At 46.6% G+C, this 23,931-nt stretch overlaps 1 long non-coding RNA gene across 9 annotated transcripts; it reads left to right on the top strand.

The window, feature by feature from the left end:
* The first annotated feature begins 7,525 nt into the window (after window positions 1-7,525).
* On the top strand, window positions 7,526-22,317 carry LOC119365846. 9 transcript variants are annotated; one of them, XR_005175779.1, is made up of 16 exons: window positions 7,526-7,774; window positions 8,172-8,258; window positions 8,853-8,982; window positions 9,389-9,831; window positions 9,952-9,966; window positions 10,056-10,320; window positions 10,395-10,453; window positions 11,930-12,155; window positions 12,883-13,458; window positions 13,881-13,953; window positions 14,630-14,798; window positions 17,036-17,719; window positions 18,496-18,680; window positions 19,653-19,796; window positions 21,340-21,471; window positions 21,875-22,317. It is a non-coding gene; the product is annotated as an uncharacterized LOC119365846 (long non-coding RNA). The 9 variants fall into 9 exon arrangements; XR_005175783.1 differs by lacking the exon at window positions 9,952-9,966 and having other exon boundaries at window positions 7,527-7,774; window positions 9,389-9,504; window positions 9,662-9,831; XR_005175778.1 differs by lacking the exon at window positions 9,952-9,966 and having other exon boundaries at window positions 7,527-7,774; window positions 9,389-9,504; window positions 9,611-9,831.
* Window positions 22,318-23,931: the final 1,614 nt, after the last annotated feature.

The raw sequence follows: 23,931 nt of genomic DNA, 5'->3' as shown, positions 1-23,931 counted from the left end.
TGCGGTCCGGCGGCCCTGCAGCGGCGGCCGGCGGCGGGCGTGGTGTCGGTGCCTCTCCTTGGCGGCGGGGCGGCGTGGTGCTGGGTGGCCGACGTCGCGCCCCTGGCCCAGATCTGGTCCCGGCGGGCCCCATCTGGGTCCTAGCGGGCCGGCCCCTCAGCGTGGCCTCGTTGTCTGCGGCGCGGTGAGGAGGAGGAGCGGCTCGGATATGGGGCGACGGCGCCGTCGGTGTGCCGACAGCAGCGCGAGGACGGGAGCTTTGCGGGCCCACGAGCCTGGCGTGCTCCTGGTATTGCGTCCGGACGGCTACCGTCGCTGCCGGTGGAGGTAGGGCCCTCCCGCGTGCCGACGGTGCTGATGCCCTAGGCTCGGCTCTAATTCTTTACCGTGCGGTCCTCACTTCGCGATGCTGTGGTGAGACGGCGTGGGATCCTCATGACCACGTTGGCGCAGGGTGGTGGTTGGTTTGCTGGCAGGCTCTGGAGCGCCCTAGGTGCGGGTTGGGATCGGGGGAAACCCCTGTCGGCATGGCCGACACCGGCGCAGTGGCGCCTGTGGGTGCCACCTGACCTTCCGGGAGGGCGTCGGGGGCTACCCTTCCTCTCGCCTCGTCGTGTACCGGAGAAAACCCTTGGCAGCAGCGTCGTCATCGTCGTGATCCTTCTTGAAGGTGTTGATAGGTGTCGGTGCTTCAGAGTCTTGGAGCCTAGTGGAAGATCCTAGTGGGCACAACGTCCGCGAGGCTTCTTCGTTTTTGTTGATCCGTCGTTGTCGGCATTTGTTTCTTTTGCTCTTTCTCTGTCGTTTTTTTTGGGCATGCATGTGCTGCTTCCGCCCCAGCACCTATCCCTGTATGGTTTGATTGGTTGCTTTGTATACAAAGAGGGGGGAACCCTTTTTCGGCACAAGAGCAACTCCAGCCGCGCCCCCAACAGGCCCCCATGGCCAAATTTTAGCGCAGGCGCCCAAAAAAGGGCCCAGCCATGCCCACGGTTCTTGTTTTCCGCCGGTTTGGGCCAAAATAGCAGCCGGCGAACCCTAGCCGAACCCAAGCCCCTGGGGGTCGCCTTGGGGCGCCGGACGAAGCGAAAAGGCGTGTGGTTCTGCTCTGTCGAGAAGGCCCTTTTCCCGCCGATCCTCCTGCCTTCCCCCTCTGTTTCCCTCCATTCCCCCCTTCTCTCCCACCACTCTCCTCCCTCCCCCCTTCATCCGGCCGCCATGCCGCCGAAGAAGTACGCCACCCCTCGTGTCGCTATGGATGCCGATGCCACCCAGCCGAAGCAGAGGAAGCCGCGGGCGCCGACGTCCAAGCCCCGGGCATGTCAAACACCAACGGGAAGGCGGAAGTTCAGTGCCGGGAGGCTGTCACCACCGGCCAGCGGAACAGGCTCAACGCCAAGAAGGCTCGGGACAAGGCGGCGGTGGCCGTGGCGGAGTAGGCAGATCGTGCGACAGAACAAGCAGAGGTGTCTCACGCCGGGATGATGGAGCCAGCAGAGCGTCGGGTCGCCGGCCGACTTCTTGTTAGCGACACACCCCTAGGGTTGTGTGCCATCGCCTGGCTACGCCAACGGCGACACGCACGGCGGGTTCAACCCCAACATCACCTTTCCACATGGGCACCCCGCCCAACACACGCCCTCACACGCATTCACCGGCGTCCAGTACCCCCCCTACACCTACTCATCGCCGGCTTACGCATCTTCCCCGACGCCACCTCAGCATCATGGCGCGCTGCTCTTCTCACAAGTCTCGTCGTCGCACCTCAGCAACCCCGACGGGACGGAGGCTGACATGGACGACATCATCACGACCGTCTCGGCCGCCGCCGCGGCCTCCCTTGGGTTCAACGCCCAAGAAGATGCAATCAACGTCAACGGCGACATGGACGACGGGCTCGACTACGACAAGGAGGAGCCAGAGGAGGAGGAGGAGTAGCACTCGCCTGCTCCGGCAAAGAAAGGGAAAATAAGAGGTGGGCGGCCAGGACCGGCGAGCCGCGCATCAAGTAGGCGTCCAAAGAAGACGAGTGCCTCGCCGAAGCGTGGAAGGTCATCTGCCTCGACCCGACCACCGGTAGGAACCAGAACGCCAATACATACTAGGAGCACATCAAGGCGGAGTTCGACGAGCGCAATCTAGTCGACCCCTACTTCGTCGGCGTCCACATGCAGCGCGGTGCGAAGGCCATGTCAAACCATTGGGCGCTCATCCAAACGGCGTGCGACAAATGGCATGGGATCGTTGACGAGATCGCGGCTCGCCCGGAAAGTGGCGCCAACTACGAGAGTCGGGTATGACGCCAGTCCCTCGGTCTTTTTCCGCCGTGTGCGTAGCCAACACTTGTTCCTCCTCGGCGCAGATGGTCCGGATGTTCGCCATGTTTCGCCAGGACAGTAGCTCCGACCAAGATTTTAAGTACCTACTCGTGTTCTCCTGGATCGAGAAGTGCGAGAAGTGGGCGGAAGTCCAGCGCACCCTCGACAAGCCCAAGGATACGTACAAGCCGGACGCGCCGACGCCAGGCGCGGCCGATGGGCGCCCTGAAGGCAACAAACATGCCAAGTTGGTGAAGGACACGGCGGTGGCCGCCGCACGTCTACAAGAGTCCATCGAACACTGCATCAACAACGCCAAGACCCGAGCCGCCCAGAGGGAAGAGAAAACCAAGGCGCGGTGGTCGGCGTTGATGACGACCAGCGCCGCCAAGCTCGACCTACTCCGGACCAACGTCGCCGCGAAGAAGAGGAACACCGACCTGGCTTTCTTGATGGGAGGGGTGGACATGTCGACCATGGATGATCAGGTCAAGGCATGGTTCCTGGCGAAGCGTGGCCTCATCCTGAACCAGATACAGTCGACGGCGGCACCAACTCCCACGCCGACCCCAACGCCGCCGCCAAGTCCCAGCGACACCTCCATGCTGCCTAGCACGGAAGCCGCACCGACACCGACTAGCCCACGCACGCCGACTCCTGCCAGTCCGACGCCAGAGGACGGCGCCACCGTTTGATGCAGTGACGTCATTTCTTTTGAACGCCGAACTTTCAAGTTTATTGATCGCTGAACTGTGGCATGATGATCGCCGGACTTGTGGCATTGATCGCCGGACTTGTGGCGTTGATTGCCTGACTTGTGAGTTGATCGCCTTTTTGATAGCGGGGAATGTATGTTTTAATTTAACCGTCTTGGGGGCCGGTGGCTAGGACCTAGATCGCCCCCAGGGCCTAAAAAGCGCCGGGCGATGGGGTGAAATAGCGGCGGCCGCTACGTTGGAGGGGGCGAACGAGTGGAGTTGCTCTAATCTATTCTACAACCGAATACATCAAATTAGAAATCTCGAATCTATACTATTACATGCAATGTAAATTGATTTTAAGCAGAGCTCATCCTGCTCCGCCGTGCCATGTCCGGCGGCCAGCTGCGCTCCCCAGATTGTTGGTCCGCTCTCCGGGAAGCTAGAGTACGGCATGGGACACGAGACGGCTCACAGGAATCAAAGCGCGACCATCTCCCATGTCCTACTATTCCTTGTCGGTGCCCGGAACCCTGACGGTGCCTGTGGACGTAAGATCGATGATGGATCTGTGTTGGGCCGAGCAGACGACATGCACCACGACGCAGTTGCGGCGCTCAGACTTGTGCCTCATACGGGACGCCGACGAATGCGACTCTGCGTCGCCGATGTCAACCATCGCGAGGACTGCCGCCGCCTCCCGCGCCGGTTGACTCGCATGGCGGGCACGCGCGCCATGTTTGCGTCGGACGATGCCCATGGTGTGTCCATCCCCTCGGCCGCCAACGGACGGGTTGCGCGCCCACCACTGCGTTCAAACTCCAGACGGACTGCATCGTCTCTAGTGAGGCAGCGATGACACTGCAAGCGCCGGATCCATGCATCATTTGGATGGACGCAATGGATTTCCGACGGGAGGATCCGAGCGCTGCCGTCGGGCGGCCTCCTCCCGGGAGCGGCAGAGCGCAAGCCGGACGACCATCTCCTCCTCGGGGCCGCGTGGGATGAGCTCGGAGTCGAGAGATCTGGAGGTGTACGACTCGGATCCACTGCCCTCCATGCCAGAGAAGGTCGGAGATCGTCGGGCGGGAGATTGGGTGGCAGAGGGGAGTGGAGTGAAGTGGTTAGGATTTGGTCTGGCGAACGGATGATGAGAAATATATGTGGGGTCGGATGGGCCTGCGTGGGCTGGGTCCGACGTGGCGGGCGTGCACGATTGCACGTGGGCACCCCAGATTTGGGCTGCATATGAGGCGTGTCGGTCAGCTCAGACATTTCAAGCCCATTTGAGGCGTCCATCTAAATCACTTTTTTAGATCGGTCATTAACCGGGCCGTTTGTCCAAATGTTTGAGACGGGTTTGAAGGGTCCAACCGCAGATCTCTTATCTCTCAGCTAGATCTGCGATCTACTGCAAACGTTGGTCCAGCCAGCTGCTGCCGGCCGCTTCCACGGCAGCCGCACCTCAGATCCGTACATGAAGGAAAGAAGGCCGTTCAAGCTGCTATGCACCACCTGGGTTGGTCGCCAGACCGATCTTGCATGCCGAATTCAATACGGGGATGCATGCTCTTGACGACGTCCTGGCAATGTACCGCAACGCAACGACCAACCTGGATATAGAGACGAGCTAGCTAGGGCCAGAGCTTTACGGCACGCCTTGACCAGATGATTAAACACAGCTAAACGCACAAAGCCCTGAAGAAGAGAGGCATGCCAAACCAGCGAGATGTCCAACATCGTCAAAACCAACACGGAGGACGCCGCGAAGGAAGAAGGAAAAGCAGCCGCAACACCACCGCCCCCCGGGCTAGTGAAACAGACGAATGGTTTCCCCTGAGCTAGAAGAGCAGCACAGATGAAGGCCGAGATAGCGCCTTCAAGAATGAAAAATGACACCCACGAGAGTCTCCGCTGCTAGCACCGAGGAGCTGAGGAAAGAGTTTTTCCGTAACCCAATTCTGAGTAATCCCACAGCCGCTGGATCCGGAATGAAGATGAAGAAGTCACTGTTGGGCGGAACCACCACGTTGGGAGAGGCGTTGGTGGGGTCGCACCTATACCGTCGGAGGGTGGCATCGGGCGCCACGAGACACACGAGCATTGGATCTCGCACCAGGCTTGGAGTGAAGGTGTACAGGGTTGGGGTGCGCTGAGGCAGAGAGAACTAGCCTAGGGGAAGCGACTGTGACTGACGACGCCGACAAGTTAGGACTAGAGAGAGCGTAGAGCCGAGTTGCCAGGGTCAGACTAGCCACGGTGGAGAGTAACATACACATAAGTGTGGTAATATGCAAAACTTCATTTATTAGTTTATAGACTCATATCGCATTGGGATATGTGATGTTACAATAACTAGCTAAGTTACTCAAACTACCTCTCTCCTCATTAACTTATTGCCACGTAAGCAAATTTGCTGAGTTGGACTCGATGTTACTGCTGAAATTACTCCCACTGTGGCTAGTCTCATAGGCATTAGGACGTCGACAATGCTGACAACTAGGGTTCCCTCCTTGTGGCCAGCCGGGCGGCGCATGGGTTTGCGTGCAGGTGTAGTCGTACAGGACCATTTTGAGAGACTAAATTATATAAGTAAAAGATCAGCTAGATGCATTCTTCAGCCATTGTACACTCTCTCTCTCTCTCTCAACGCCATTCTCTCTCACACACAATAACGCCATTCTCTCTCACACACACAATGCAAACGAGCTAGTCATGCAATATTACTCAAATATTTACGCTAAGAGAAACCACAATTTGATTTTGTCAACACGTGATTTATTTTTATTGCGACGAAACACGTGAAACAATATTAAATGGAACACCCGAATATGTGTGAGTCGCTCTGGTCTGCGACATGGTTCCATGGGCAACATTTTTAAGCACACCGACACACGCCGAAAACTAACTAAATTTGGGAGTTCTCTGCTTCTGCTGCACCTTCGTCTTCACTTTCAGACGCTCTCTCCCCTTTCTCGAGGCCAGCCATGGTGTCATATAAGGGCTTGTTCATCGTCTCGGGCTGGCATAAGAACATCAGCCCGCCGACGATCCCCGACATGCCGAACACCGCGAACGGCACCCGCTCCCCGAGCACCACCACCAGGGGTGCTAGTATGGCACCCATCTGCGACGTTTGCATCGCGCTTCCGAGCACCGCCGTCCGCACCACTGTCGGGAACAGCTCTGCCGTGTACACGGCCAACAGGTTGTACGTCGCCGATATGCCTAAGATCCCCACCACCCCGCACACCGTCCTCGCCACTCTGCAGTGACATGCAACTGCATGTGGTTAATCACAGAAAAAACCAGCTGCCATTCACATGCTAAACACAAGAAGGGGTCAACTACCTTGACCCGCTAGGGTTCCATGTGGTGACACCCCGATGGTGCGGTCAAAGTGTTTTTTTTAATGTCGCTGGGAAACTCCCAAATGTGGCCCTCCCTTCTCTCGGGCCAACAATCACCTGTGCAATGAAACTTATACATAAGAACATTTAGGCCAGTAGCCTCTTCTTTTCTCAAACACTCGGAACGACACCTCATATCGATCTATCCTTCATGGTCCATGACCCCTTGGACCCCGAACTTGGACATGCAAGACAACAAACCGGATAGCCTCATGTTGACGCGGCGCTGACCATGTCATCAAGTGATGTGTTCAATACTGCATGTGTCCTCATTTTATGTACTACTAGTTGGATGTGGAGTTATACTAAGCGTTGCCACCTTATGTAGTTGGATTGGAAGGGCGGTGCGGTGGCGATTTGGCGGGACTTGGACGCACACGACTTGACCAGGAGGAGGAGCTTGATAGAACAAGGAGGCATGGAGTCGGTGTCGCTTGGGCGCAACCCCATCTCGGGTTTCAAGATTTGCCCGCCTCCTTCCTTCCTTCCTTGACGAAAGCGCAACCGCCGCGACACCACACAATAAATCGCTCGTGGAGACTTGGATTGACCGAGAAAACGAGACGAAAACAATGTCAATCCAAGAGAATAGATCCGTGGGTGGCCAATCGAAAAATCTGGCGGCTAAACGAACCCCTAATGCCGCGCACAATCAACATCTCATCATGTGTTTAGCGAAAAGAATTGTTCTTGTTTCCAACCTTACCCACCGGTTGATGAGCGGCTGATTCATCTTCTTCCTCCCCAGAAACCCAAACGTCGCCGCCTTCATCTCCCCAACCACATCCCACCGGCGACCTCCTCTCCCTCTCCCTCACCCTCGCCGTCGGCGCCCCCGCCCCTCCTCTTCTCTCCCTACGCCCAGATCCGATCGACCTGCTCAGGCCGCGGCCAGATCCCGCACCGGCGTTCCCGCATCGGCGCCGCGCCGTCATGGAGCTTACTCCTTCTCCGCGACACGCTGCGGCAGAGGAGTCCTCCTCCCACCGCCACCGCCACCGCGCACTCCTCCTCCTCCTACCCGCAACATCCCCACGACTCCACACCGCCAGATTCCGGCGAGTTCCACCGGCGCGCAGCCCGCTCCCCTCGCTCCGGCCCTTCACCCCCTCCGGCCAGATCCGCCCACCGGCCGAGACCCTTACACTCGCCCGCGGCCAGGGTTTCGGGCGCCGCCAACAGCGGCGTGGCTCCGGTTGGTCCCGGCCTTGTCCTGCTCGAGGAGCAGGAGGAGGAGGGACGCACCTAGCCGGCCACCAAGGGCCTGCTCTGCTCTGCTCCTCTTCCTCCTCAACCACCTGAAGAACCACCACGCGGGCGGGCTGCTGCAGCATCGGCTTCAACAGCGGTGACCCTTCCTTCCTCCATTTCTTGCTTGCTGCTAGTTTAGTCTGCTACTGTTTGGGGTTACTCCAATCTAATCCTATTCCTGCCGTGTGCGTGTGGCTTGGAGGTTACAGTTCATCCGTACGTACATGGATGGAACAGAGTGGGAAAAAATCAGGGTGGGAAGCAATTTAGTTTCAGAGACCAGTTCCTTTCTCTTTGGAGCTTCCCTCAAACAAACAAACTGCTTGATAGATACAACTGTAACTGGAGCAACTATGTACTGTATGTAGCAGTAGCACTGTTTAGTTCAAGCACCAACATGACAAGTTATCTACTGCATTTAGATGCGTGCATTGTACCACCGAACTTTGTTGCAATGGCAAGACAATTGAATTGGCTAGCCCATTTATATGCAGGTCGACATCTCCACCACCGCGATTTTAAGCACCGGCACCATCACCGGCGTCGGCAACTACCTCAAGGAGAAGATCCAAAATGCAAAGGTGAAAAAGATCCCTTTGTTCTGTTATGTTAACATGTAAATTACATCATCCTGTGATGGGTTTGATGCGAAAGTTGTTTTTGTGCTCCATTTCAAACACATATCTTTGGATGATCCTAGCATGCCTTTGTTATGGCAATGAATCTGCACGCTTTCGTTCAGTTTGTATTTGTCAATTCTTTGAAAATCTTAATCTTACAGGTTAATTCTATGAAAACCCCCAAATTCTATGGTTGGCTGTTCGTACCTATACCTATGTACGTGGCGATGGTCATGGCCTTGCTTGCTGCTTAAGTGGTTTTTCCTTTGGGTCATTATTAGTATATATATGTACGTGGTGCTTCATTTGGAACCAATATTTTTCTTGTCCCTGTTTTGATATCCTTGCTGTCAAATACATCATCCTTGAGCTCTTGTAAATACTAGTACATCAGATTGATTGATTGATTGATTGACCAAAAAGTCTTCTTGCCTCTGCCTTTTAAAATGATAAAACTAGACATAAAGTTCCTGAAGCATCAACATATTTGGTTTGTACAGCAACAATACATTGAACGAACTTACCTATATTGTTGTTGTTGCTCTGTTTGTGAAGCTCTCTCTGTTGGTGCTGCTGTTGGTCCGCGGTGGTGGTGAGATGAATCAATAACTAGGAGAATCTGCGATGAGATGAAGGACAAGCACAAACCTGCACTTGGGCCCCAACAGCCAAGACAATGAAGGAGGTTTTCTTTTCCTCCCATCCTATCCTATCCTATGTACGACAAGCATTTAGTCTGTGGTTTTTTTTTGCTGCATTGGATCAGCCTGTGTGTTTACTTCTCTAGTCCAAGCATGCTAGTTTCAGTTGGAAAGGCTCATGTGTAAGTAGTGTTATTAGTTGCCAAGGTTGCTGGTGAACCTTATGGTGTGGAGGCAGAGCTATTGGTTGATGACATAACTCATCTGCTCAAGTGATATTTTTGTTGGGATTTCTGCGTGGTGTCAGTCGTTACTCATGCTGCCAATGAAGCTACATTTTACTTGCATAGATTACATGTGCTTTTTTTAGCTCAGCTCTCTTAACTGTACAAAATTATGCAGTTGGACACAGAACCTCCACTTACGGATTTGTTGAACCTTTTGTTGCAGATTTGTAGATTGAAATTAAGTTTCACATGTCTAGCCGGCCACCAAGGGCTTGCTCTGCTCCTCTTCTTCCTCAACCACCACGCCGGCTGGCTGCTGCAGCATTGACTTCAATAGCGGTGACCCTCCCTTCCCCCATTCCTTGCTTGCTGCGACATTTTAGTTTCTTCCACTAGCTGCTATTTTAGTCTGCTACTCCAATCTGATCCTACCCGTCCCGTGTAGCTTGGAGTACTTTGGGTTTCAGTTCATCTTTTTTCTGCATGGATGGCACAGAGTGGAAAAAAATATGAGAGGGAGCAATTTAGTTTCACAGAGAATGAGAGAGACATATGCAGATGGGTTCACGGCAATGATTTACACATGTATGGTTGGATTGCATGTTCGTAAACATGCCATCACCAGCGTCTGCAACTACCTCAAGGAGAAGAAACCAAATGCAAAAGGTGAAGAAGATCATTTTGTTTCTGTTATGTTAATATGTAAATTACATGATCCTGTGATGGGTTTGATGCGAAGGTTGTTTGTGTACTCCATTTCAAACATATATCTTTGGATGATCCTAGCATGTCTTTGTTATGGTAATGAATCTGCACGCTTTCGTTCAGTTTGTATGTGTCGATTCTTTGAAATTCTTAACCTTACAGGTTAATTCTTTGAAAATCCCCAGATCGAGCCGACATACTCAGCCGTGGCCAGATCCACACCGGCGTTTCTGCATTGGTGCCGTCATGGAGCTGCCTCCTTCTCCACGACCACGCAGCGGCAGAGGACTCCTCCGACCGCCACCGCCTCCTCCTCCTTCCACATCCACACCCATCCCTCCCCCTCCTCGTGCGCGAAACCCTAGCCTGCGGGCGGCCATGGTGACCAAGCTCATGATGCGCAGCACCCTCTCCTCTCCTCCAAGAGCAAGAACATGAACGTCCACAATGGTATGTCAGGAACCCCTTGTCTTCTTCTGGTTTTCTTCACCTCCGCATCTGATTTGTGCATGCGGTCTGTGCAGTTTTGCTTTGCTCCGATCTGGTCTGCTCTATTTGGGTGAAGGAGAAGCTGCTGCGGGTGGTAAGTATCTCCCTCTCCCTCTCTCTCACCCCCAGCTCCCCTCTGTACGCAAGCAGCCATGTATCAAAAGAATACTTTTGATTGATACATGTACTGTACTGACAGGAGAACCATGTTAAGGAATCACTTTGTGTGATGTGTATTTCCTTTCCTGCACAATTCTGAGGTTGCATTCATTCATTTCCTTGAAGAAATGTTGAACCTTTTGCTGCAAATTTGTACATTGAAATTAGTTTTCACATGTCCTGGACACCTAGCTAGCTGAGTTATCTTCTCTGCATGCATAATGAAGGTGTTTGGTTTGATTTTTTGTGAAGATGTTTAATTTGATCATTATTACAAGCTGTAACTTTCAGGATTAGCGGTTCCTACGGTTACCATGTACTACATATTCTCTACAGTAGTAACTTTCAGGATTAGGCATTTCTTCTTGGTGATATATACTGACAGATGTATAGAGTTCACCGAGAAATCCAAGGTTATGATCAAGACAACAGGTTAAAAATTGAGGATCATGTACTCTTGTCCCATCGATCATTACGAGTTGTAAGATACAGGATTATATTGCTCTTGCAGTGTTTATAAAGCAAGATTCAGGATTAGGAAGAAAATTGTACTACTATCTTGCAACTTTGTTTCAGGCAAAGTGCACAGTTAGTTCAAAACCTAATGCTGCTGTGAGAGAAAAACTAGTAATCTTTACAATCTTTTTTTTAACTGTATCTTGCCTGAATCAAATCAGTGCTCATGTCTGATAACTGAATTAGACACTGTCATGTAGTGGATGTATAGAGTTCACCAAGAAATCCAAGTTTGTGAGCAAGACGACAACTTAAGAATTGAGAATAAACTACTCTTATCTCATTTATTACTACAAGTTTTATGATTCAGGAATAGAACGTTCATACTACTTAATTAAACACCGATGTGCAGTGTTTGGAAATATTGACAGATTACAGAGTTCACCAAATATTCTGAATAGATGTTCATACAGTATCTGCCAAGAATTCAAGAACTACCTTGTAACCTAGAAAGGGTCCAAACCTTTCAAAATGATTGTGGGCAAAATTTGTATCGTGCAACTTTGCTTTAGGCACAATTTACAGTTAAAGACCCCACTCATGTTGCTGTGATAGAAAAAATGGGAACAATCTTTATAATCTTGCAAAGGAAATTTGCATGTTGCTAATATATGTTAAATTTGAACTTTGTCTATTTAATTTGTTCTGCTGCGACCTATATTGTCAAAATACTATCGATTTGTAACTGAGTCATGATTCACTAGTAAAAAGTCTGTTCTGAACTCTGCAGACTCGGCAGCCGAGTGAAGCAAGATGGAAATTGCTAAAAAAAAAGTCTCTGCACCTTAGCCAAACTAAACGAGAATTCTGATTTCAGAAAGTCGAGACTTCTGATTTCAGAAAAGTCAGATCCGTATCTGCTGTGCACCTGATGTGAATTTTTTTTATCCCGCAGAATTGGTGAAGATGTCGCAATGTCTAGGCGGGTAGTGGTGACGTTTCTTATGATGACAATGGACCTGCTCTTCCACTACGTTGATGTGGACCTCGCCACTGACCTCGCCCGGTCGGAGGAGCCCGCCATGGACGCCTGCCGCGGCTGTGTTCGACGAGGATGAGCCCCAGCGTCGCAAGATCCAGCGCCTTCTCCCCGATGACGGAATCACTGTCAAGCACATCAGGTCTGTCCGTGTGTGTCTGAATGTCTGATTATGGAAACACCTCACCTTTGTTGTTGATTGCCTGAAATCAGTAAGCTTCTATACAGAGTATGCACTAGTCACAAGTAGAATAGAATTAAACACTGATGTGCAGTGTTCAGGAATATATGTAATCTACTTGCAGATACTACATATCTTTCACTAAGAAATCCAAGGTTATGAGCAAGGTCATAGCTTAGCAATCAGGACCAAAATCTCTGAATAGATGTTCATGCAGTATCTGTGAATGATTCAGGTCCTTCCAAGGGTTGCCACCTTTCAAATTGGTAGGAAAAAATTGTATCACTCAACTTCATTTTAGGCATAATATATAGTTTAAAACCTCGTGTTGATGTCACAGAAGTACTAACAACAGTTTTTACAATCTTGCCAAGGGAATTTGCAAGATTATGTGGCATCTTGCCAAGATATGTTAATCTGCAAGTATGGCGTTTTAGTTATGTTGCAACCTATGCTGTCAAAATACTTCCAGTTTGCAATTGATTCATGATTCACTACTAGTCACCATAATACATACACAAAAAAGAGTCCATTCTTCACTTGGCATACTAGGCTGCCGAGTGAAGCAAAAGGGAAATTGCTAAGCAAACTAGTATCTGCATCTTAATCCTATCTGAATGAGAATTTTTGAGTTCAGAAAAGGAGCTTTGCTTTTGCTGTGCATCTGATGGCAATTTTTACCCTGCAGTGAAGATGTGGATATCTCTAGGCGGGTCGCAGCGACATTCCTAAGGATGACAATGGCAGACTTAGTGACCAGCTCTTCGATTGGCAGGGCCGCCTGTTCGACAACGCCAATGGCCACCTCGAGTTCTGAGACAACACCTGAACGTTGTCGTGGCCTTGCATGGGCAATACCGGCCTCTGGACCGCCTCCATCTCCCGCATGGGCGCACTCTACTCCCTCATCCTCCGTGAGGAGGAGATATACATAGCTCACTAGGTGCACACCACCGGCAAGGAAGGCGACGACTATGCTGCCACACGCGACAAGGACATCGCCCTGTTGATATCGCCGAAGCTCTACCGCTACACCAAGGTGCTGGATGCCGAGGACCAGAAGGTGGCGTGAAGGTGGTGCAACATCTCTATTGGGAGGCGGTGTGCAGCGACGAGGAGGTGACTGGCCGTTGCAAAGTGGAGGAGCTTCTCTGGCAGATCGTCGCCAAGAGTTTGTGCAGTTTGCTCCCTCCCATCTGGTTGTGTGAAGGGGTCCAGCCAAGGAGAAGCTGTTGTTGGTTCTTCCTCCTCCGTGGTGTACATGGTAAGCCATCTCCCTCTCCCTCTCTTTCACCCTCATCTTGCCTCTGTATTTGCATGTTTGCAGGCATGTATCAAAATAATTTTTTATTGATACATGTATTGAGAAGAGACCCACGTTAAGGAATCACTGTGATGTATATTTCCTTTCCTGCTAAATTCTGAGGTTGCAATTTTTTGAAGAAATGGTGAACCTTTTGCTGCAAATTTGTAGATTGAAATTAGTTTTTACATGTCCTGGATACCTAGCTAGTTGAGTTTTGTTCTCTGCATACTACTGAAGGTGTTTACTTTGGTTTTTTGTGAAGATATTTAATTTGAGCATGCAACAATAGAACATAGTTGAAGATCCAGAAATGTGAATGTCTTGCACAAAATGTTGTTATGCTGATGATGTTGTCTGACGGTTGACTTGATTGCTTGTAGTGGGATTGGTAACTGGTTGTGGATGATGTTTTCATGGCGCCACTTGACATATCCGAGGCAGCTTCCACAGGTGGTAAGCCATCTCTCTCTCTCTCTCTCTCTCCATCTCTCACACACCCTTCTCATCTCTGTAGGTGACCACTGCTTGTATTTGCAGGCATGTATAAAAGACTTTTTTGATACACATGTAATGAGAGTAGTAAATTCCAAGGTTGCATTTTGTTGAAGAAATGTTTATCCTTTTGGTGAACTGCTATGTGATATTAGTATATTACACCTTTGCTTTTTATAAAACCACACGAACCATTGTCAGATTAATGAGGATGATGTTGATGTGGTATTTTTACATGTGAAATTCTGGATGTTAGGTACAGATAGTATCATCGTCAGTAATGAAAGATGATTCGGTGATGATGTGGTGTTTTTCTTGAATGCTAGACAGTAACAGTGTTAGGAACTGAAGATGATGCATTTTAACCTATGAGACTGAATTTTAGGTGTTAGGAATTACTTCTAGTTGTGCATCAACTTCTCGTCAATGATAACATCTACTCCCTCTGTCCCAAAATAAGTGACTCAACTTTATACTAACTTCATACTAAAGCTAGTACAAAGTTGAGTCACTTATGTTGGGACGGAGGGAGTATTATTTATTGTTTTTGTATGAAGAATATGCTCATCCATGTTACTGCATCCTTGTCACTTACTTTCGGCAATTAAAATGGAATTATGATGTATGTGTCTTGCAGCCTCGCGCAGCTGCACCTCCCGGATGGTGCTCCTTAGCTCGGTGCGCTCACTCGTTGGTGGGACGGCGCAGCTGTGCTTCTTGAGGCGACCTCTACCGTGTGATGGCAGTGGTTGAATGCACTGCAACCACGGCGGCGATTGTGTCCTGCATTGGCTACAACCTCTCTGGTGAGTTCTTGGCTCCTTCTCCTACCTCTGGCTACTACTCTTCTGCCCTGAGCTCCTGGCCATCAATCCACTGCTATACCATTCTCTGTTTCATGGATGATCGAGATGCCGTCGCACAGTTGCTGGCTGTGAAATCTCAGTTTAGTATTTACATTACTGGATTTGATGCATTCTTGAGCATCATATGCACTTTCCTCCCATGCTGCCAACAAACGACTGTGTATGATTCAAAGACGTGTCTTCATACATTGAGCATGCCATTCGATAAAATAGATGCAGGCTCAAAGAATTCCGAGTCTCTTGTCATATATGTTAGTTTGCTGAATGAGTCTGAGTTGTAGTTTCTTATAATATGTATGTTTGTTATTGCACGGAATGAAAACTGGAAAAGGTTGGTGATGCCCTCAAATGATTATAAAAACTGGTTAGTATAAATTAAAAGAACTGGTTGCTTCTTTTTCATCTTCATTGCAAACTGGTTAGTCCAGCATGCATGCATGAGATAATTTTGATGTTTGTCCCTTATACAAGATCCAGCCTTGATTAGCTTCTCATGCTACTGTAGTTGTTTCTAGGTTTGAGCTTTACACTTGGTATTCGAATGGAGACTTTTTGTTATAAACTGTGGTTTATTTCCACCTGCACAAGCTCAGATCAGGAGATGCACTAATTTGTATTTAATTATAGTCGACTCGAGCAAATATCTGCCATTTTGATTATTACCTTTTTCAGCTATTCTGGTTTCCTGTCGATGTGTGAGGTATAATGTGTTCTTTGATGTAGCAGGAGAGTTTACCCATAAAATGCTTCAGGTTAGTGAACTGGAGTGTATAAATGGTTAGTGAACTTCAGGTTAGCAAATGTTTAGAGTTAGGGTGCGTTTGGATGCTGCCCATGCGGGCCATACCAAACTGCGGGCTCGGTAAAAATTTGGCGCACGATCCGGACACCCGCGATTTGGCCCCGAATTGGTGAAAGACTGAACTGCACGAGCCCATGCAGCCCGTTGGACCAAATAATTGGCTCCGAACCAAACAGATGCCTTGCCTTCAGTCAACGCCGATTTTTTGGATAGGCGTCCGCAGGCTCCAAACCAAATAGCCTCTTATTATGCACTATCTTTGTCTAACCATACTGGTTTCATGTATTAATATGTTCATCAAGATCTTGATGAACAAAATGTTTCTCATTAGTACATATTAGTGTTATTACATTGCTCCCTGCAACTGTTTTTAATGCTTTCATCTAGACAAAGAGGTTTAACAAACTAACTATGGGTGCCTCGATTTTAAATGACATGTACATCAGTTTTATCTTGTTTTGTCCTTTGTTATGCTTGATTGATACTCACAAATAGTCCATCGGTATACTATAAGCTGGTCCAGAAGTTTAAGATTATAGAGTAGATTTGGCTCAGATTTGACATGACGATCAATTATTTCAGGTCTTTCATGACTAGCTAATGTCTTAAGTTCTTAAGCTGTTTTTTCCATGTAAAGACTGATCATATTCAAGCATCTGATGAATTGTTTAATCTGCTGATGCAAGAGAGTTTTGCCCATAAAAGTGTTTCAGATGAATGAATTGGCGTATATATATATATATATATATATATATATATATATATATATATATGGTCAAGTATGGGCAAATGTGTAGAGCAATTACACGGTATGTTAGTCTAACCATACTGCTTTCATGTATTACTATGTTGATCAAGATCTTGATGCACAGAACGGCTCTCATCAGTTTAGCTTAGTGTTGTTACATCGGCTCCCTGATGGTACATCATTTTTTATTCTTTCGTCTAGACAAAGAGGTTTAACAAATGTTACAACTGGATTCGTATTTTCGATATGAATCCAGTGATATAATTTTTACTCCCGCCGCAGTTGGTTCCTTGGTTAAATTTACGATCAAACTTGAATCTCGGGAAGAGCGGGCGCACTACATTGTGGAATAGAGGGAGTACTACCTCCGTCCAGAAATATCTGTCACTCAAACAGATGTATCTAGACGTATTTCAGTGCTAGATACATCTGTTAGAGCGACAGTTATTTCTGCACGGAGAGAGTACATGGTATTAGCTGTCTGTTCTAATATGGTTCAGTTTAATGTTATGCCAAGATCTGAATCTTTAGAAATACATGGAAATTTACTTGACTGTTTTATTATTTCTGTGCTCTTCAGCTTTTCTTGTATTTGCAGCTTCGTAATCCTTTTCTTGCATGTTACAGCACAGGTGCCATGGAGATGTTGCTGATGGTTCAAGGGCTAGTGCCGCTGCCAACGTATTTATCACAGTTTGCTCCAATCTGATCTCCTTGTGTGAATGGTTACCTGAATGAACTCTTATATAGTTTAAGATGAACGAGTCAGACTCTGAATGTGACCAGTCTTTTAATTACCACACTACATTTTTTGTTCTAAACTGGCTAAGATTCTTGATTATACAGAGCTTGCCCTTATGTAAAGAATAATAAGATCTCTGACTTTTATTTGATTTATGCATAGCTATAAGTTAGCTACCAAATAATACAGTGTGAGTGTTAGTTTTCTGTCATATATGGAGTTCGTATCAAATGTATGTTTGTTATTTAATGAAATGAAACTGGGAAGACTGGCCATGCCGTCAAATGATCCCCATATAGAACATTACTTAATTGCACTACATGTTGCTCCCACACTTGGTTAATTATAATTTCTTATTAACTTAGTAACAGGAGGACTATGCTATGGTTGTAAAGGAAAATATGGTTGTGTGGCTAATTACTTGTGGCTTACCGCAACCCCGATGCGGCAACGTCTCCGGCGTGGTTGTGATTCTTCAGGCGTCGTCCTCCTCTACCGCGTGACGGCAGTGGTTGACTGCACCACAACCACGGTGGGTTTGTACACGACATCAGCCACAATTCCTTCCGGTGGGTTCTCCATTTACATGTTCTTCATCCTCTGTCTACTGTTCTCTGTTCTATTTGTCTTATGACCATGTGCTACTATCACTGATTTTAGGATGAGCATATCATGAATGAGTCTTGATATACCAAATCAAGATAGGCTTGTCTGCCCTGTTTAAATATGTGTGAAATTGTTATATATCAACACTTATTGAAGTGAAACTGTGGATGCTAGAAGCGCGTCCGTTATGATCTGTCACATGTTTGATTTACAACTGTCACTCATACAGGAACCACACTACATGTTTTGTTTTTCCTATGCGTAGCAACTGTTTCTGATTTTCCATGTAATCAAATTCATGTTTTAGTTATCTGATTTTAGTTTCCTAAGTTGGACAGTTCTGAAAGCATCTTTGTGATGGTCTATAACATATGGTAGTAATAGAGGATGCCCATAAGCTGGTTGTTGAAACCCGCGGGTGATGTGTTAAGTTCCTGGTATAGAAATCATATTACATATTCTGTTTTCCCTATGTATAGTGATTGTTGTTGATTTCTAATAAGTAATAACCATGTTGCTAAGCCCCATGTGCTATACAGGGGTATAGTTCTTGTATGAACATGAGCTAATTTTCTTATATCTGCTAAGGAATTCCATCTCTCCTCTAAATCAGAGAAGAACAAATGCTATCCTGATCTTGTTATATTTGACCCTTTTTTGTTATATTCCTAACTTTCCATTTCCCCTTAACTCCTCTCCATATGTGACAAGTGTTGTGTTATATATTCTTGATTTCCAGTTTGACAATCCTCTCTGTATTGGATCAACGTCAACTTGTGACAATCCCATGGCACCGCCGGCTGTCTGCAACTAAGTTTGTGAATGCATTTCATTCAGTTCTTGTGCTGGTAGAATGCAGCCTTTTGGGAATTCTGGACTTTCTGTTGCGGTCATATATGGATGTTAAATGTAGTATGTATGCTGGTAAGCATGTAGTATGTTGAAGGTTGTGTTTATTTTTGGTATGCCAAACTTCTGAATGTATGAAGTTTATGTATGTTAGTTTGAGCTAGTGCTTCCATGGGTTCTTGTTTTGCTGGGTGCTAGCTCTTAGCTATTTTCGCTTGGTGCTAGCCCTTCGCTAGTTTTGTCATATACAATGATTAGTTTAGTTGATTTCATCTTTGTATCATCGTGGTTTCTGTTTATAAGTGCAAACTGGTTGGTTTTCTGAAATTAATCAGTTGGTGTGCTTTTGTTGATTGCTGTAGAGTAATTTTGATAAGAACAAGTTCAATTTACTTGGTTATGGTCATGCTACTGTTTGAGTTGTAGTTCAACGGATATGATTTCTTAGCCATATATAATAGCAAAATAGGCCTTTAGAGTTCATATTTCCTGTGTAGGTAATTCTTGGTCTTGTTTCATAGGATAAGAAGAGATAGATATTCTCTACTTGATCTTTTACTGAGTGTCGCTGTTGTGCTTTGTGTTGTTGTTAAGAAGTGTGGCATACTTGAGCTGTTCCGATGAGTCTTGCTGTGCGCAGTGAAGATAGTAGTGATCATTTTTGATCGATGAGCTTGCTTTGGAAGTTAAGATGTCAGTCTTTTTTATCGTGACATAGGAAAGATTTGGATGGGCTGATATAATCTTGCTTTGACAATATTTTGTATGAATTTCCAATTGATTCCTCACCTTGTGATTACTAGCATGAAGTTTCTGACATGATTACTCCATGTGTGCTATCCTTACATGCATGAATTCTATCGACTTTGAATCTGCTATTGTTATTTTTTCAAGGATATGAATCTGCTGCGGTTGTCTTAATGGAATTTAAGCTATAGTCTGGTCATGGTTATTTATTCAACTCTAAGCTACTGGTGTTATCATGGTTAAGTAGCTAGGCTTAACTAATCATGGTATGTCTCATGGTTAACCATGTTTGACCTGCAGCTCTCATTGGCGAGACCTGCCTGTTGGTTGTCCTTGGTTATGACTCGCCTTGCTTCCGGCGCCGACAAGACGGTGCGGTTGTCGCCTCATGACATTGGCGTCACTTTCAAGTCCATGACTGCCTCCTCGACTACCACTACTTAGGTGAGTCCCTAGTCTCTCCTTCATCCTCCGCATGCTTTGGGACCTAGTCTTCAGGCCACAACTATATTGTGTTGTGCTCCTGCCGCTGAGCGGATGATCTAGTTCTTAGTCTGGCCTATGGTGCCAAGTTGGTACTGCTGGCATGTTTACGCTTAGTGATATGGTCTTTGTTGATCCTGGCTTGGGTTTGTGGATGGTTAGGCTTTGATTAACAATTGGATGTCATGGTTATCATCTACTTTGATGCCATAATTTGGGGATTAAATAAATAGAAAGTGCTACTGTTACGTTTAGTTGATTTCCTCATTGTATCATCATGGTTTCAGCTTTTAAGTGGAAAATGGTTACTGTTCTAAAACTAGTTAATTGGTATGCTTTTGTTTATTGCTATGAAGTAATTTTGATAAGAGCAAGGCTTATTAACTTGGTCTTGCTATAGCTTATTTATTTCCCGGATTGGCATGGCATAGTAACTACTACATGTTGATGGTTATGCTACTTTTTGAGTTGTAATTCAACAACTATGCTTTCTTGGCCATGATAGCAGCATTGGCCTTTAGGGTTCATATTTTCTGCTAAGGTGATTGTTAGTCTTGTTTTATATAGGATAAAAAGAGATAGATATTCTCTACTTTATCTTTTTCTGAGTGTTAGTTGTGTTTTGTGTTGCTGATAAGATGTGTGTCATACTTGAGCTATTCCCATGTATCGTGTTGTGCTCAGTGAAGATACTGCTATGATCATATTTGACTGACGGGCTTGCTTTGGGAGTTAAGATATCACTCTCATATTTTCTTTTTTATGATATGGGTAAGATTTGGATGGGCTAATATAATCTTGCTTTGACGGTATTTGTATGAATTTTGAATTGATTCCTCACCTTGGGATTCCTAGCATATAGTTTCTGGCATGATTACTACAGGTGTGCTATCCTGACATGCATGATTGCTATCGACACTGAATCTGCTCTTACGAGTGTAATTTTTTCCATTATCATAGCGCGTGCAACTCATGTTTATTGATGATAAAGATTTACCACCCGCTTAATATTATAAAGGAAACTTTGGGTTAAATTGCCATGCATGCTTATCATCCTCAAAGCTTGTTGAAGTGAAACTTTGGGTTCTGAAAGCACCTTTGTGATGGTATGTAACATGTCGTAGTAAATAGAGGATGCTCATAAGCTGATTGTTCAAACCAGCTGGATGATGTGTTATCTACATTTTCAGTTCCTGATATGGAAACCATATTACACAGTCTGTTTTCCCTATAAAGTGAATGATGCTGATCTCTACTCCCTCCGTCCCACAATATAAGATTGTTTTTCAAGCTAACGATCTTATATTGTGGGACGGAGGGAGTAATAAGTAAAAACCATGCTGCTAAGCCCCATGTGCTATACGTGGGTTTAGTTCTTGTATAAATTTCCTAATATAGAAACCATATTACATAATCTATTTTCCCTGTGTATTGTTGAAACCTGCTGGATGAGTTTGCGAAGTTGCTGTGGGTACTAAATCTATGCATTCATTTTGCTGTGCAGGACTTGAGTGAGTAGGTGAAGAGAAAGGAAAAAGACCTGTTAATCTTTTCCTTTTTCGTTGGATGTTGGTCAAATGGTTGAAGGCAGGGGGTAACTTGCTCGACACATCGAAGCCACTGGATGGACTAAGAGGTTTGTAGAGATCCCAATCTAATGGTTTATTTTAGTTTTGACATTTGCATAATGTGTACCGGTTCCTGCTTAAATTTGTCGCTGAATAGTGCCGGATGAGCAATCGGCAGTGCTAGTTTTATAGTGGATATGCTTATACATAGTTAATTTGCCTTACTTTAACTTGTACTATGTCTGTCAGCAGGAAGGAAGACAATGTTAATTCTTATGCACTGCTATGGTTTCAAGTTAATTATGGGTTCATTAGGGTGTTTTTTTGTTGCATTTAGTAGCAAAAGCTTAATTGTGATATATACAAATTAAACTGCTGCACGTGCGGAATAATTGACCACTCTGATTACGTGCAATTATGAAGAGTGTGGTCTAGTCTCGTAATGTCTAAACATCATTTGTGTGCCTGCAGGGTACCGGTTGGTTCAACAGCCCGAGGAAGAATAATATCCTGTCCAACTAGAGATAACAAGTTTGGCCAGCAGTCAAGAGATATACTGAGGAGTTCCAGTTTCTATGTGGCTGGGTGAATGGACCAGGATGTCGATAAGGCCCAGGCGAATCACATGTGCTTGTGCTCTGATAGGCATTTCCATGTTTATTTTCCCTTTTTTGTAGGTTTTGGCCGAATGGTGATGTTGGTCTTCGGAGTTTGTAAAATTTGGATCGAATGGCAATGTTGGTCTTAGGGTGTGATACATCCATACTGTTTTAATATTTGGATTTAAATTGTATTGTGCGGCATTGAGTTGGTAGTTTTGGTCAATTTTAAGAGTTAGCAAACAGATTGGATTGGTTGTATGTTGGTTGACTGGATGTCGAATCGATATTATTACTGTTGCTAATGAGTTTTTAGACATTATTTTACTGGCAACTCGTGATGCCAAAAAATGGTGCTGATTTTTTATGATGATGAAATAGGCTGGCTAATGGGTGATGTATGTATGTGAGCACAGACAAGATTATCTGGCTGGCAAGCATCAGCCAACAGCCCGTCTTGTTGTCGTCCTGCTTGACCTGGTAGCTGACGCCTGTAGCTTGAGAATCTACCGCTGGTACTTGCATGACAAGGAAGCTCAACATGATTGATCTTTGTTATATTAGTAATGATGTCGGCGTCATAATAGAGTGGTCAATCATTTCTGTCGCAGCCGTGGAGGCCTGTTATCGTCGTCGTCGCTGTGCACATCAGCTTGGACTTGTATCTACTGCTCACACTCCCTTGACATGGAAGATGAAGATGATCTGATGATGTGTTCTAGCCAGCCATTTCTGCTTGGAGCACATCATTGAATTTGTGTATGTACTATTTTTTTTGACATCAAGAGCTTTATTAATCAAAACGCGGGATTACAGTCCTTCATTACACAAGCCGTAAGGAAGGACGGGATATAATTTATCCATAAACAACGCTTCCTAGAGGATGTTACTCTACAAGTGATCTTTGCTCTCTTGTCTAGTACAATATGTATGTATATAGTGCGTAGTGTTGAATCTGTGTACATACTATCTGTCTCTTACTGAAACAAATCCGACTTCATTGTTAGGAAATAAATCCTCCAACATATGGAAACTAACTACCTGGCGTTATTTGAGAGAGAGAGGGAGATCGTATTGCTAGTTATTTGGATTTTGGAGGCTGTTCCGATGATGACAAACGTCCATGACCATGTCCAACTAGTCCATAGCAAGTCGCAGGTTGCTAGTACATTTCATTCCAGCAAGAAGAGGAGTGTAGAGCCAAAGTAGATAGATACTAGTAACAGATTGCTCCCAAGATACTCCGTAGTAGATACTAGTAACAGCCCCTCAAAAAAGAGAGGAAAAAAGATAACGATGGATGGATAGATACGTAGAAAAAATAGTCCTACCACACAATAAGTGATCCTTAGTATTCCTCCTCTATTTACTGTCTTCCTCTCGTTGGCACCGCATAATACATAATCCTCCTCCCTATGAAAAGAGACGAGGGATTAATTCTCCCTGTAAACGAGGCATCGTCTCCTCCTCTATTTACTGCCTTCCTCCCGTTGGTGCCGCATGCCATCGATCCATCGTCCACTCACTGCGCCTCACGCAGGTCGACCTTGCATCCAACGGCTCCCCGTGATTCTCTGCCGCTCGCTGCGTGCCCTCCTCTCCCTATAAATCTCGATGCAATCCCTCCTTCCCGCGTTCCCACTTCCTCTCCATCCGCTCCTCAATTCACAGCTCGCCTTATCTACAACGCATCGATACTTGGAGGTTGTTCCGATGATGAACTGGTTGCAGCAACACCCCTAGTCCGTATCATGTCGTGGTCAGCGGGGCTTGTGGGTTTGATCCGCCCTCTTGCGGTAAGAGCACTCCCTTTCTCTCCATCTCACCTTCTTTCTTTCAAGAAAGCAATCTTGGGATGCTTCAACCAAAACTGAATACTTGTCTTGTGATTACTCCTAGATGGTTCTACTTATCATATGGGACAACAGC

Source organism: Triticum dicoccoides, chromosome 2B (assembly GCF_002162155.2).
Source record: "Triticum dicoccoides isolate Atlit2015 ecotype Zavitan chromosome 2B, WEW_v2.0, whole genome shotgun sequence".
NCBI classification, from domain to species: domain Eukaryota; kingdom Viridiplantae; phylum Streptophyta; class Magnoliopsida; order Poales; family Poaceae; genus Triticum; species Triticum dicoccoides.
The sequence above is the reverse complement of the archived record's forward strand: the minus strand, read 5'-3'. Positions and strand labels throughout refer to the sequence as shown.